The sequence below is a fragment of the Aquarana catesbeiana genome, linkage group LG01 (assembly GCF_042186555.1).
Source record: "Aquarana catesbeiana isolate 2022-GZ linkage group LG01, ASM4218655v1, whole genome shotgun sequence".
Lineage (NCBI taxonomy): Eukaryota > Metazoa > Chordata > Amphibia > Anura > Ranidae > Aquarana > Aquarana catesbeiana.
Genome location: NC_133324.1, coordinates 160,752,839 through 160,765,529, shown reverse-complemented (window position 1 = coordinate 160,765,529; position 12,691 = coordinate 160,752,839). Strand labels below are relative to the sequence as shown.

Genomic DNA, 12,691 nt, shown 5'->3' with positions numbered 1-12,691 from the left:
AGAAGAATAAATTCAATACCTTCGCCATCTCCCCATCCTTTGTAACCAGATGTCCTTCCTCGTTCTTTATGGGGCCAATATGGTCTGTCCTCCTTTTTTACTGTTTACATACTTAAAAAATTTCTTGGGATTTTTTTGCTCTCCTTCGCTATGTGTCTTTCATGTTCTATCTTAGCCGTCCTTATTGCACCCTTACATTTTTTGCTGCATTCTTTATAAAGTCTGAATGCTGATGATGATCCCTCAACCTTGTATTTTTTGAAGGCCTTCTCCTTTGCTTTTATATGCATTTTTACATTGAAGTTAAGCCATCCAGGACTTTTGTTCGCTCTTTTAAATTTATTACCCAATGGGATGCATTGGCTAATGACCTTATTTAATATGCTCTTAAAGCAAACCCATCTCTCCTCCGTGTTCTTTGTTCCTAAGATTTTATCCCAATTTATGCCTTCTAGCAAGGTTCGTAGTTTAGGGAAAGGTTGTGGTGGTACTATAACAGCATAATAATATGGTGCTTTTACAACACTTAGCTTCTCCTGTACTTGTTGTGTACTGAAGGTATAACCTTCCGGTAAAATCAGAATTCCCCCATTAAAAATATGAAAGGGTAGGGAACTTTCCCTGTCCTTGTGAGCAAGCCAAGAATGGTAAAACTTTCATATTTTTGATGGAGAGTGTAGATGAAATATAGTGGCAAGCTCCAGGATTGTCCATGAATAACAGGTGCAAGTCTTGAACGGAGCTATAGATTTGTGTATGTTTTAGAATTTCCCCATGTCATCTTTTGTTCATTCAGGCTGAGTAACAGTATACTAGCTCTCTGTATAGTACTTATTCAATGTTTTACAGGGCAAATCCCCTACCCCCATGTCATATGACTTATTTATTAACACATGTTAATTAGTAAGATGTACACCTGGCACTTTCACAATATATTTTTAATTTTTAAGTGCGGGTTTTTAATACACGTACTGTACCAATCGTTACTCTATTGAAATGTCTTTTCTGCTACAGTACATTGTCTTCAACTTTAACACTTTTGAATGAGTACTGCTTTATATAATGACACAAGATCTAGACATCAAAAATATAGAATTATATGCAATGCATGCACGATCATAAGAGATTTAGAGACATTTTGTTTTTCTACATTTCTACATTTTTCTACATTATGAAGCCAGCTTCACTCAAACTAATATTTAAGTATTTGATAAGTTAAATAACATGCTAACTCCTTATATCTGTCCAGTCTACGATGGCAAGATATCACAAGAATTCCTGGCCCTACATAACTGTGAGCGGCCATTACAAAAGCCAAGTGATATTACTTTCCACCACTGGACTGATCATAATATAGAATAAACAAATTAAACACAGTTAAATACAGTTTGGTGAGCGCAGTTATGGAGTTTTTTTTTCTTCTCTGTGGGTGGGATTTGGGCGGGTAATGTTTTTTAATGTTTTATGTGTTTTTTATATTTTTTTTGTATAATGAAAAAAATTCAATAAAAACAATTTGATTTAAAAAAAGAATAAACAAATGAATCTTGACACTGAGTCACAGATGAGTAATATGGACAATATGTCAAGATTGGTGAACCAACTTATCAATGCTTAACAGAATTTTATTATACATTTTTAGGGGTCTATTTATAAATGGTTTCGCAAAAGAATCAAACAGCTTTCACCAAAAATTCACACATTTTTCTTGGGTGAAAACTATGAATTTTGGGTGAAAACATTAATAAATAGGCCTCTAAGTGTCAGCTGACATCTGAAAGGGCATATCTCTGTAAAAAGTATGTAATTACTAACTCTGATTAAAAAAAAAAAATTGTTCTGGAAAAATAACAATATATTGCAATCTTTATTACAAATTTCTAAGTCTGGCTGACATAAAGTTCACCTATGATTCCATCATCCTAGACATAAAACAAAGATTACAGCAATCTGGAAGTTCCTTGCTTACATTTTTATTGAGCTGTATTTTGTATGTTGGTTGTTTCTATGTGCTACATATAAAGTCCCATCCTTCATATGTATCTCCCTTTTTAGGGCTGAGAGTTGTTTCCACCTATGATTCCAATGAATGTTACAGTACCAGAAGTAACACTATAAGGTTCACATGCTTCACTACAGTGTCACTGGAAACCTCGTCCAAGTATTGCCACCAGACTTTGGGATATTCAGTGTGACAATGTTTGGACTTGGCATCATGTCTTTCAAGCACCATGTGTTGTCTTGTGGGATAGGACATTCTACTCTCCCCCATTCTCCAAAAAAGTCACCCCCCCCCCCCAAAAAAAAAAAAATTCACAGTGTGGCAGGTATGTGCTAGTGTATAAAACACAGCAATACTATTTGCTGCCAAGGTTAATAATAAGTGTGGAGTCAGAGTCGGACTTGCTTTAAAGGACCACTATAGTGATACATATTGTACCGTGGTAACGCATGGGGTTAATTACTGTAATCATAGTATTCAGTATATGGGTTAGTTTGTTTTAATTTTACAGGCCTTAATTTATATTTTTCATCACATTCACATGCAGAAAAAGTTGTCCAGAAAAAGTGACAGCTACAGGGTGACAGTTACAGTACAGGAGTTGGCACAAAATATACAACACAGCTGCATGTCAAGTAGAAATCCCACTATTTCCTCTGTGGCTGCTTATATATATGTGTGCTGCTTTTTTTTAAAATGGAACTAAATCCTCCTATCTTTTATAGACAAGAAAGCTGCCATCTTAGCCTCTGTTTGATCTGCAGTTGCCATGGTGCTGCACATGTGATATATGACACCCCCTCATTTGATGACCTGACAGTTTGCTTAGGAGTATAGCATACCTTAATCTAACTGTTTTGAGAAGCAGTTAAATCAAAGGGTTTAGATCTGCTTTAAATGATACCTTCAAGAAAATTCTGGTTGATCTTGACAGAATTTCAGCATCCTTGTAACATTTTACATAAGAAAATTTTGCATTTACACAAATATTTACTAATAATATCCTATCAAGGCTGGATAGGTGCTTTTGCTTCCCAAACAAGAGAATATCTCACAGATCAAGAGAATAAATGATTATTTTGTAAAACGTGCATCTCACCAACACCCCTCAGGCTAGTTTATACAAGACGTAAAGGTAACATGATCTGTAATGCCTCTAGCTACAGTACATTGAGAGCTGAAGAATGAATGACTACCAAGTAGATACTGGCGACTTGAGGGTTCCTAGTAAGTAACCACTTGTTGCTCTAAAAAGTTAACATTTCAAACAATCAAACAACTTTAAATTATTCAATATTAACACCTGCTGGTACAATGCATATTGAAGTACAAAGGAATGCTGAAATTTTGTAATATATTCCAAGTATAAGCTCTGGTGAAATATACCCGCAGCAGCTTTGTGACTCACTTCTACATAGACGGGTCAACACAGATATCAGGTGAACGACATATCTCGAGAGTAGTATAAACTATCTGCAGGAAACTGAAGCCATTTTCACTCGCAATTAATTATTTTGCATAATGGAAATTATTTGTAAATACTTCACATTTAATAATTATAATTATTACATAAAATAATCTATAACTTTTAGTCTACTATTATTATTCAATGATGTACAAAAAAAAACACTTAGGGGTTGATTTACTAAAGGCAAAAAGACTGTGCACTTTGGAAAGTGCAGTTGCACATGGCAAGAGCAGTTGCTCCAGAGTTTAGTAAATGAGCAGAAGCTCTGCTGGCTTCCATCATCCAATCATGTGCAAGCAAAAATGCTGTTTTATTTTTTATTTTCCTTGCACGTGATTGGGTATTCTTTGCAAAGTGAAACTTTACCTCATTTACTAAGCTCTGGAGCAACTGCACTTGCAGAGTGCAATTGCACTTTCCAAGGTGCACAGTCTATTGGTCTTTAGTAAATCAACCCCTTAGTATTTATAATTAATATATGCTCAAACTGTTGTGCTACATGAATTCGGAATTGTCTCTTATTGTGTTGTATGAGCAAATAAAAATCTCCTACCAATGTAGCAAGTTAGTTTTTCAGCAACAGGTAGTCTTTCTGTATTGTCAATGGTTCCAACAGTTCTGCCTATGACTTTCTGAATTAGACTTTTTCTTTGCAGTGAGCATCAGGATCAGCTGGAATTAGTAGTAAACATTACTAATCCTGTCTGTTATAAAGCTTTATGTCCCTCTGTAAAGTTATAAAGGCAGACTAGGGTGAATAGATCAACAAAGAGAACCACTCACCTAAACCATGGGGCTGAGAGCCTAGACAGGCAGGCAGGATGATGGGCAGTGTGACATGTCTTGCAATGTTCAGCTCCTGAGATGTATCCCTCTGTCATTCTCTCTATAGTCTCAGTGCATGTGGGGGAGGGGCTGTGCAGTCTGGTACTAATCCAGACTGCATCATTGAAACCTGTCACCTAGCAAAGCACTACTAAGCTAGACACCAAGACGGAAGGGACAGATAGTGACAGAAGGCTTGATTCACAAAGTTTTAGCACAATATAAAGGATCTTCATTGCAGCCTTGTGACTAAAATTTTCACATTGAATTAGCTAAAAATAACTGCAATTAAAAAAAAAAATAAAGATCTACAGTCTGGAGTGTTAGCTTTGTGAACTGAGCCTAGAGTCTCCTAAAAACTCACCCCCTCCCCTAACTAACTTAAACTCATCCTTTCTGTATCCCATCTAATGACAACTGGGTGCACAGCCTGACAGTGCTATGTTCTTAGAAAGAGCACTGAGTAAATAACTGTCCACAAGTGATGAGCTAAGGTTCAGGCCAAACCCAGTTCAGCTCAAAAGCAGAAACTATATTGCCAGAATCTCATCAATGTATTTAAAAATTTTAGAAACAATTCATTGGGGTCAATTCACTAAGCTTTACCGCATGCGATAGGGGTATCATGTTACTTATTTGCATAAATTATTGCATGCGGTAAATTAAGTCCAATTCATAAAAAAATTAAATAACGATTATGCGGTGTGCTAGTAAATATCGCTTTAAAAACTCTTAGGTCCTATTCCCAAACAGACCAGAGAGTAAAATAGCATGCAATATTTACCACCAGGGTTTAGGTAGCGGTATCACATGCAGTATTTGTCAAAAAACAGCAAAAAAAACACTGCTTTTTGACAAATAACTATGTGCTAAGGAGTGGGACAGGAATCTGGTCTGCTATGGATTTCAAGTGGAACCCCACGCCAAAATAAAAAAAAAAACAGCGTGGGGTCACCCCCAAAAATCTATACCAGACCCTTATCCCAACATGCAGCCCGGCAGGTCAGGAAAGGGGGGGCGAGCGAGCCATACCAGGTCACATGCCTTCAACATGGGGGGTATGTGCTTTGGGGCAGAGGCTCTAACCCCCACCCCAAAGCACCTTGTCCCCATGTCCCCAAAACATCCTCCTGTCTTTAGTCAGGTTTACACTTTTTTGATGAATGGGTAGGGGTACAATATACCCCATACTCATTCACATGGGTGGGGCCCAGATTTGGGGGCCTCCTTATTCAAGAGGGGTTATAGATTCTGATAAGCCCCTCACCCACAGACCCCCATAACCACCATCCAGGGTTGTGGGGCTGAGGTCCTTGTCCCCATCAACATGGGAACAAGCACCCACCCCCCATGTTGAGGGCATGTGGCCTGGTATGGTTCAGGAGGGGGGTCCCCCCCTTTTCTGACCTGCTGGGCTGCATGCTCGTATAAGGGTCAGGTATGGATTTTGGGGGGACCCCACGCCATTTTTTTTTAATGTTTTGACAAGGGGTTCCCCTTAAAATCCATACTAGACCCAAAGGGCCTGGTATGCATTGGAGAGGACCCCCCACTGTTTTTTTTTTTACCAGTTTTAATTGTCTGCTTTTTTTTTTTTTTCTTTTACATTCAGCTGTCAAGGGGAAGCCACTGACAGCTGATTAGTCATCCGTTGTTAAGGACGCGGCACTGGCTTCCTCGCCCACTCCTTAGCAACCAGCCCAATGCAGTAAATTACCGTATTTAATAATGCTGTCATTACCGCTAAATCGGACAAATACCGCTAAATCGGACAAATAGAGCACTGAGTAAATAACTGTCCACAAGTGATGAGCTAAGGTTCAGGCCAAACCCAGTTCAGCTCAAAAGCAGAAACTATATTGCCAGAATCTCATCAATGTATTTAAAAATTTTAGAAACAATTCATTGGGGTCAATTCACTAAGCTTTACCGCATGCGATAGGGGTATCATGTTACTTATTTGCATAAATTATTGCATGCGGTAAATTAAGTCCAATTCATAAAAAAATTAAATAACGATTATGCGGTGTGCCAGTAAATATTGCTTTAAAAACTCTTAGGTCCTATTCCCAAACAGACCAGAGAGTAAAATAGCATGCAATATTTACCACCAGGGTTTAGGTAGTGGTATCACATGCAGTATTTGTCAAAAAACAGCAAAAAAAACACTGCTTTTTGACAAATAACTATGTGCTAAGGAGTGGGACAGGAATCTGGTCTGCTATGGATTTCAAGTGGAACCCCACGCCAAAATAAAAAAAAAAAACGGCGTGGGGTCACCCCAAAAATCTATACCAGACCCTTATCCCAACATGCAGCCCGGCAGGTCAGGAAAGGGGGGGGCGAGCGAGCCATACCAGGTCACATGCCTTCAACATGGGGGGTGGGTGCTTTGGGGCAGAGGCTCTAACCCCCACCCCAAAGCACCTTGTCCCCATGTCCCCAAAACATCCTCCTGTCTTTAGTCAGGTTTACACTTTTTTGATGAATGGGTAGGGGTACAATGTACCCCATACTCATTCACATGGGTGGGGCCCAGATTTGGGGGCCCCCTTATTCAAGAGGGGTTATAGATTCTGATAAGCCCCTCACCCACAGACCCCCATAACCACCATCCAGGGTTGTGGGGATGAGGTCCTTGTCCCCATCAACATGGGAACAAGCACCCACCCCCCATGTTGAGGGCATGTGGCCTGGTATGGTTCAGGAGGGGGGTCCCCCCCTTTTCTGACCTGCTGGGCTGCATGCTCGTATAAGGGTCGGGTATGGATTTTGGGGGGACCCCACGCCATTTTTTTTTAATGTTTTGGCAAGGGGTTCCCCTTAAAATCCATACTAGACCCAAAGGGCCTGGTATGCATTGGAGAGGACCCCCCACTGTTTTTTTTTTATCAGTTTTAATTGTCTGCTTTTTTTTTTTTCTTTTACATTCAGCTGTCAGGGGGAAGCCACTGACAGCTGATTAGTCATCCGTTGTTAAGGACACAGCACTGGCTTCCTGGCCCACTCCTTAGCAACCAGCTCAATGCAGTAAATTACCGTATTTAATAATGCTGTCATTACCGCTAAATCGGACAAATACCGCATTCGGTATTTAACTCAAGATTCTTAGTGAATTGAACACTTGCACAATTGTTACTGCATATGGTATTTTACCGCATTTTATTAGCCGTTATTTAACTCTTAGTGAATTGACCCAATTGTGTTGTAAACTGACAACACAGGAATTATTCAGATCTTAATTTTGCGTGATCTGAAAATTCTTAAATTTTTTTAATTTGTATGATTATGAATATATATATATATATATATATATATATATATATATATATATATATATCACATATAATCTATATAAATGAAGAAGCATAAAAAAAGCAGAAGTAACTCATGGACCAATGCAAAGTACCCCCTGGCTTTACACATAACACAGTAAAGCCCTGTACACGCGGGCTGAATATTGGGTGGTATTGGCCTGTTCAATAGAAACCGACCGACATTGGGCCTGTGTGCACCACAGCCAGTCCGACAGAAGCTGGCTCAACGTGGTTTTGCGCAGAGCAGCCCAGATCCTGCTCTTCTCGGGTCCCTTTTCAGTTCTCCTGGCTCCTCCCTCCTGTGGAGTGCCCCCATAGCAATCGGCTTGCTATGGAGGCACCTGAGCCTAGCTGCAGCTCCCTGTGTCCATTCAGACATGGAGCCGTGGCCTGGCCCGGCCCAGTCCCCCTTCTCTCCTTATTGGCTCACTGTCTTTGAGTGACAGCAGTGGGAGCCAATGGCGCCGTGCTGCTGTCTCAGCCAATAAGGAGGGGAGTCCCTGACAGCCACGTCTCTCGTGCAACATCTCTGGTTCTGAATGGACCTTAGGTAAGTATTAGGGGGTCTGAGAGGGGGAGCTGCACACAGAAGGCTTTTTATCTTTTAATGCATAGAAGAAAAAAACTTAAAAAACCTTCTGCCTTTACAACCACTTTAATTCCCCTCTGGGTGATCTATGTACATTATAAGGATTTTAACAAACTTTGTTGGAGATTCCTACCTTTTGTTATTCTGAAGAAATCCCTGTTTGTTTGTCTGTGTCTATGTACTGTGTGAATAATTATCAATCAACCGCTGCAGCTACAGGGCTCTAATTAGAAAGTTGGCAAAAACTGCATCTCTTTGGACGTGATTTCCCTTAGGGGGTATCTCACCAAAAATTACATTTTTGATGCAGAAGATGCAAAAAATCTGATTTGTATCTTAGTGCAAGCTTCTTGGAAAATAAATAAGCCAATCACACAGGTTACAATATTGCATTGCATTTTACAGAAAATTACAGTGGCTGCAGATTGAAAATGAAAGAGAGAATGCATTAACATTCAATCACATTTTGAGTCGCAATTGTATATGCTATATTTTTTTTTTAGTTTGCTATTTTTTTTTCTCAAGAAAGTGGAGTTACCCTTTAAAGCAGAACTCTGGCCAAAAAATAACAAGATAAAATAAAACCAGTTTGTCCTCTGACAGTACTTTTTTTCCTGATGCATCAGAATTTACTCAGTCTGATGGTCATCATCATTCCACCCACTTCCTCTGAGCCCAGTTAGATCTAGACCCCCCCCTCCCCCAGCCCACAATTAAATAGTGAAAGGAGAAGCAGTACAGTCATAAGCTCAAAGCTGAATCTAAGCCGATTGGCTCTTGTACTGCTTTTAAAGTTGGCCATACTGGATCAAAATCTGTTGGTTCAGCCGGAAAATGGACTAATCTATGGGCTGTCTTACTCTCACACTCCAGATCTGTTATAAAGGGGCTGCAAGAGTCTAGTGGCAGGTGACATTCAGATGTATTAATGATTACACTGTACAGATCTGCATTATTTTGTCTTTTATATCTGCCATTTACCTGGTCAAAGTTTGGTCAAAGCATGCTGGAACTTGTAGTTTTACAACAGTTTTAGGCAGCTTTAGTTTTGCAAAATTATTTTCTTTGGACGCTGCTAATACTGGGTCACAGCAGCACTTTGGTTTAAAGTGGAACTAAACTATATCTGAGCACCACAAACTGAAAGCGCTATTTGATTTATTTTTAATATTCAAAGCAAATTAACTCATCAAATCCATGTCTCCATGCTTTATTTTGTTGAGAAATCATTTTGAAAAACACTCCCCTAGCATTTTTCTAGCTGCAGCCATCTTGAGTAAAGGCAGAAGATTCATGTGGCATTTATTTCCTGAAATCCACCTGCCCTTAGCTCAGTAGTGCAGGCAGGATGGTATGTTTAGCTGAGAAAACATTGCCCCCCTTCCGGTTGAAAGAAAATAAAATACCCAGACTCCTGGGATGTATGACATCATTTTGGCCTAGGCCAGGAACCAGGAAGCAACTGAAGAAATATAAAAAAAATATATAATGGGTGTTATTTTCGAAAGGCAAATCCACTTTGCACTGAAAGTGCACTTGCAAGTGCAGTTGCTCTAAATCTAAGGGGTACATCTGAAATGAGGGGAAGCTCTGCTGATTTTATCATCCAATCATGTGCAAGCTAAAATGCTGTTTTTTAATTTTCCTTGCATGTCCCCCTCAGATCTACAGCGACTTTACTTCCAAGTGCACTTGCAGTGCAAAGTGGATTTTCCTTTAGTAAATAACCCCCAATATACTTTCCTATCTATTTACTAATGTTAGCAGCATAAGGTTTAAAAGTCGTTAATGATAGAGTTTAGTTCAGCATTAAATATGCATGATGTGACATTAATAAAAAAAATATACATAAGCCATAACAAGTGCAAAAAACATTATTGTTTCTTTGCAGGTACATCTAACCACAAAGTAAAATCAAATTATCAAACAGCACATTTATATTTAGGTCAAAACAATATTAACATTTCTGTGAAGTTTCTTTTTATGGGATTGCTATCACATCAGTGATCACATATACATAGAAGAATAAAAAAAATCACTAGAGGGTATGTGTGGTCACTGCCCTTCCAAAGCTGTCCCAGCTGTCAGCAGTGGGGTGGGCATAAACACAGCATGAATTCTACCAACACAGACACAAATTATTCTGGTTGACTGGATTAAGAAGGCATTTAATTTGCATGTTAGGACCCCCCTCCATTGTTAATAGCCAGGTTATATTTTGAGATTGAAGCAGCTCTAGCATTTTCATGACAAATGTAGTCGTCACATTAAAATTAATGGGAAGTTCAAGCTGTATGATTTGGAGATATGGTTTTCTCCAAGATCTCAGATCTAAAATTGGCCAAGTAACTTAAATGCTGGAATATGTTATTTAAATGTGAAATTCTGAATAATTTCAGCGCGGCACAGAATAATATTTTACATATACATATAATAACGGTGTACTTAATTATGTAAATTGGAATTTTAGCCAAACCTTTTTTTTTTGATAGAGTGGGAAGTTCTAGCGAGTATATTTCTAATCTAATTCCTACAAAACTGGGGGAAATTGCATACCTACACAGGTTTGTCCTTTAAAAGGCATCGCTCCACCAAGTTGTATATACTGTAGATAACGGTAAAGTGCCCCTCATTTTCTCCAACAGCTCTTTCCAAAATGTACCCACTGCCATTGGTTGAGATTGGAGGATGACTGACACCCCTGGTCCTTCCTGTTGGCATGCATTAGTGGAATGTTGTGTGTTGGGAAGGTGTTTTGGAGTTCTGCAGCAGGAGCACACAGAGAGAGGTGACAATGCCAATGCTCATTGGAAGAGAGAATGTGAGTGAGGGGTGAGCTTCGTGTTTAGGTCGACCATGAGTTTGACCCGAACCAGGGCTGTCTGCAGTTTGCCTAACAAGCAAACTAAATGGCCAGGTTTGGCTAGGTCACCTGCCTGTCCTCCGAATGCCTTTAATTTTGAGTCTGTATCACTACCTCCATGAAATGACAACTTCCCAGCTTCCCTGGAATGTCATTGATCATGTATGATTTATATATATATACATATTATATATATATATATATATATATATATATATATATATATATATATATATATATATATATACATATATATAGTAACATTGGGGTGTTTACCTCAAGTGATAGATGCGTTTCTTTTGTACAGTGAGTCCACATCAGACGGGCATTAGGCCCCTTTCACACGGACGGACCGCCTATCCGTTTTTCTTCCATCCGTAAACGGATAACAATGCATTCCTATGGGCAAACGGATGACCATCCGTTACCATCCATTAACCTCCGCTTCCATTTTGATCCGTTTTTTTTTTTTATGTACAAGGCTACGTCCAGATCCATCAAAACGGATATTAACTGACAATGTCCATCAACGTCCGATCAGTTAAGATCCGTTTTGAAGAAATAATTCAAAGTTCATACTTTGACAAATAAAAAAACAAAGTGAAAAAAACCTTTATTTTAAAAGGGTTATGCAGAATAATAAAACTAAAACTGTTTTGCACATATCATGTGCTTTTGGGTCTTTTTATGCTATCAAAATACAATGAAATAACCAAATTAATTAATTAATTAATTTAAAGTTGCACTGCATTATTTATATATGTTGGTACTGCCATGGAACTTCTCCTGATGGAGATAGAAAGTAGTCGGCAAATTGTTCACACATGGCAATGTAGGATGGGAGGAGTAGTGCTTTCTGGGTAATTTCCTTAAAGGCACAGAAACTGCTGTAAACGGATGAAAACGGATACAAAAATGGATGAAAAAACGGATGTAAACGTGTACATTAACATTAACGGATGAAAACGGATATTAACGGAACGGAAGACTGATGAAAACGGAGATTAACAGAACACAAGACGGATGAAAACGGATGAAGCAACGGATAAGAACTGATACGGTTTTAAAAAAAAATCAATATATTTCATTTGTAAATAACGTTTCAATGCTTTGTACCATTGCTGACAGCTGAAGTTAAAACAGTAATTGGTATCGGCGAGTACTAAAAAAAAAAGTATCGGTACTTGTACTCTTTGTAAAAAAATGTATATATACATATATATAATTATTTTATTTTATCTTTTTTCTTTCATTGTTCCCCCATGTAATGACCTTTTTTACCAAAAACGTTAAAATTCGCCTTGGAAAAGGGCAGAAAAAAATTACAACATTAACCACTTCAACCCCCGGAAGATTTGGCTGCTCAATGACCAGGCCTTTTTTTACGATACGGCACTGTGTCATTTTAAATGACAATTGCGTGGTCGTGCGATGCTGTACCCAAATAAAATTGACGTCCTTTTTTTCCCACAAATAGAGCTTTCTTTTGGTGGTATTTAATCACCTCTGCGGTTTTTATTTTTATAAACAAAAGAAGAGCGTTAATTTTGAAAAAAACACAATATCTTTTACTTTTTGCTATAATAAATTTCCCACATTTTTTTTTTCAAAAAAACACATTTTTTCC

General features: G+C 38.5%; 1 protein-coding gene across 3 annotated transcripts in view; it reads right to left on the bottom strand.

The window, feature by feature from the left end:
• Nucleotides 1-12,691, bottom strand: part of ADGRV1 (adhesion G protein-coupled receptor V1) — a 774,317-nt gene that overhangs the window by 739,955 nt on the left and 21,671 nt on the right. The window contains exon 1 of one of the 3 annotated variants that reach the window (XM_073624501.1): nt 4,254-4,373. The exons of the other annotated variants lie outside the window; for them this stretch is intronic. The gene's annotated coding sequence lies outside the window, so the exon portion shown is untranslated. Of the gene's footprint in view, nt 1-4,253; nt 4,374-12,691 lie in introns of those variants that run through there. 3 annotated transcript variants of the gene reach the window in all.